Source organism: Rhipicephalus microplus, chromosome 5 (genome assembly GCF_043290135.1).
Source record: "Rhipicephalus microplus isolate Deutch F79 chromosome 5, USDA_Rmic, whole genome shotgun sequence".
Lineage (NCBI taxonomy): Eukaryota > Metazoa > Arthropoda > Arachnida > Ixodida > Ixodidae > Rhipicephalus > Rhipicephalus microplus.
The window spans coordinates 161,891,240-161,894,758 of NC_134704.1; the positions used below are offsets into that span (position 1 = coordinate 161,891,240).

The following is a 3,519-nucleotide window of genomic DNA, read 5'->3' on the forward strand; positions in this document are numbered from 1 at the left end:
TGTTTTGCTCGGCCTTCTGTCGATGAAGCACAGGTAAAGAGACAAGTCATTGCAGAATGAAAATAAGTACATAGACAGATAGTTGAAAATAATAAAAGAGATAATTTATCCTAGACGTGATTCGAACACGCAACCTTCCGATGTGGAGTCAGACGCGCTACCGTTGCGCCACCGAGTCCGTTTAGGGTCGCCGTTCGCACGCACGCGGTAGCATGTTTTGCTCGGCCTTGTGTCGATGAAGCACAGATAAAGGGACAAGTCATTGTAGACAGACAAATAAGTAGATAGACAGATAGATGAAAATATTAAAAAAGAGAATTTGACCCGGACGTGATTCGAACACGCAACCTTCTGATCTGGAGTCAGACGTGCTAAAGTTGCACCACCGAGTCCGCTTAAGGTAGCCGTTCGCACACACGCTGTAGCATGTTTTGCTCGTACTTGTGTCGATGAAACACAGGTAAAGAGACAAGTCATTGTAGACAGACAAATAAATAGCTAGACAGATAGTTGAAAATAATAAAAAAGAGAATTTGACCCAGACGTGATTCGAACCCGCAACCTTCTGATCTGGAGTCGGACGTGCTACCGTGTCGCCACCGAGTCCACTTAGTGAAGCCGTTCGTACACACGCGGTAGCATGTTTCGCTCGGCCTTCTGTCGATGAAGCGCAGGTAAAGAGACAAGTCATCGTAGACAGACAAATAAAAAGATAAACAGATGAAAATAATAAAAAAGAGAATTTGACCCGGACGCGATTCGAACACGCAACCTTCTGATCTTGAGTCAGACGCGCTAACAGTTCGCCACCGAGTCCACTTAGAGTAGCCGTTCGCACACACGTGGTAGCATGTTTTGCTCGGCCTTCTATCGATGAAGCACAGGTAAAGAAACAAGTCGTTGTACACAGACAAAAAGGTAGATAGACAGATGAAAATAACAAAAACGAGAACTTAACACCGACGTGATTCGAACACGCAACCCTCTGATCTGGAGTAATACGCGCTACCGTGTCGCCACCGAATCCACTTAGCGTAGCCGTTCGCACACACGCGGTAGCTTGTTTTGCTCGGCCTTCTGTCGATGAAGTACAGGTAACGAGACAAGTCATTGTAGACAGACAAAAAAGTAGATAGACAATTAGATGAAAATAATAAAAAAGAGAATTTGACCCGGACGTAATTCGAACATTTAACCTACTGATCTGGAGTCAGACGCGCTACCGTTGAACCTCCGAGTCCGCTCAGGGCAGCCGTTCGCACACACGTGGTAGCATGATTTGCTCGGCCTTCTGTCGATGAAGCACACCTGAAGAGAAGAGTCATTGTAGACAGACAAGTAAGTAGATAGACAGATAGATGAAAATAGTAAAAAAGAGAACTTGAACCGAACGTGATTCGAACCCGCAACCTTCTGATCTGGAGTCGGACGTGCTACCGTGTCGCCACCGAGTCCTTTTTTTTTCTTTATTGCCTGTTTTCGGCTCACATAAACAATACACATATTAACTGATACACAACACAATCCAAAACATTGTAAAAACCGTGGCTCAAACGATGTGGCCACGCATCTGTTAAAATGATGTTTTTATCGTCGATAGTAATTCGACGCACGGCAACCATTCTGGGGGGAATTCCTGCAACTTTTGTTCATCCACAAAATTTCTTATATACTCTTTGAAGTACTGGGTGGGTGCTCGTGCATCTACATCAAAGTGCATGGCTGCCATCCTGGATTTCCAAATGCTATGAAGAGCCATAAGCATTATCATATCATATGGGGTACCATCGTCACTTTGTATATGCAAATAGCGGATGCTTATGCATTTATGGGGAAGTCTTTTTTGATCGTGCGCTGGAGCACGTCCCAAAGAAAGACAGCATCCCAGCAGTCAATGAATACATGCTCAATTGTCTCCTCCTTTCTGCATATTATGCAATGCGTGCCCCAAGGAACGTAGAACCCCTTTGCAGCCATCCAGGTTTTGACGGTCAGCGTACCGGTATGTAATTTAAAAAAGAAATTCTTAGCACCTGGCGATATTTTCATCGCCTTGATGCGCTTTAGTACAGTGTGGCCATGGCATACATTGTAAAGGGACCGATACATAGGCACTGGTAAAAACACATCACATAGGTCCTTGTACAACTTTCTTCGTCGGACTTGACTCAAATATTCAAGTGAAAACCGCACTGACAGAAACCTACAAGAAAGTACAACTTCGCGGAGAAAGCCATAAACACCACCAGGTACGCTGCAGGTTGATACAACCATGTTAGGCAAGTGTTGCCCCAGGCGAAGTTGACAGACAGTGCGAAGGAATGGGTTGTCGACGTCTCTAAAAAAACAAAATCGATTGACTACCTGTCTTAAAAACAAATGCGACAAGCCCAGTCCTCCATTTCGCACTCGAAGAAATAAATTGGTCCGACTCGATCTTTCCCAAGACGATTCCCTCACAAAGACAGCGAACACACGGTGAAATTTCTGGATGTTTACCCTTGAACAATGTAAGACTTGTAAGATGTACCAAATTTTACTCACTAAGAATATGTTGCAAATTGTGGCTTTAGAAAACATAGACCAATTCCAGCCATTCCACTTGTTCACTCTTTCCCGCAGGTTATCCACTTGGCTCCTCCAGTACGAGTAGCTGTCTTTGTAGCATTCGAGGGGGGCACCCAAGTATTTCACCGGTGTCGTAACAAACCTTATGCTGGAAAAACTGTCCGGGGTTTCTGCCCAGTCATTGTGCCAAAAGCCAAGGCATTTTCCCCAGTTTACAGCGCTGCCACTTGCAGCACAGAAGTTAGTAACGCATTTGACAGCATCTGCTATGCTGTCAGAGTCCGCGCAAAAAATGGCAATATCGTCCGCATAAGCCAACAGTCGGACTTCAACCTCGTGCAGCTTAAACCCACGGACACAGTCATTCTCTATGACACTCAAACAAAAGGACTCTATGTACAAGCAAAACAATAGTGGTGAGAGAGGACAACCCTGACGGACCGAACGCTTGACTGGGATGCGCTTCCCCACCACCTTGTTAACAATTAGCCGCGTTGAGCAGTCTCGGTACGCCATGACAACCCCCTCTTTGATTATTTTCCCTAAATTCACATTATCTAGGATGCACAGCAGAATTTCATGAGGCACCCTGTCAAAAGCTTTCTCGAGGTCGATTTGCAGCATTGCGACTCGCGCACCAATAGCGTCGCAACATTCGAGGATGCTCCGGGCTGCGTGTATATTCGTGAGGATAGTTCGACCTTTAATGCCGCACGTCTGATGCGGCCCCACGAGCTCCGTAATGACTGTTTGCAACCTTTTAGCTAGGATTTTCATGAATATCTTGTAATCTCCATTAGTGAGGCAGACATGGCGGTAAGAATTTACTTTGCGCAGTGCAACGGGGTCTTCCAATTTTGGTATAAGAACAGTGTGAGATGATGAAAAGGACGGGGGTAATATTTTCAGCTCGAATGCCTCATTATAAACGTCAGCTAAGACTGGTGTTAT

General features: G+C 45.2%; 1 non-coding gene across 1 annotated transcript; it reads right to left on the reverse strand.

The window, feature by feature from the left end:
- Positions 1-320: 320 nt before the first annotated feature.
- On the reverse strand, positions 321-392 carry TRNAW-CCA (transfer RNA tryptophan (anticodon CCA)). The gene has a single exon. It is a non-coding gene; the product is annotated as a tRNA-Trp (tRNA).
- Positions 393-3,519: the final 3,127 nt, after the last annotated feature.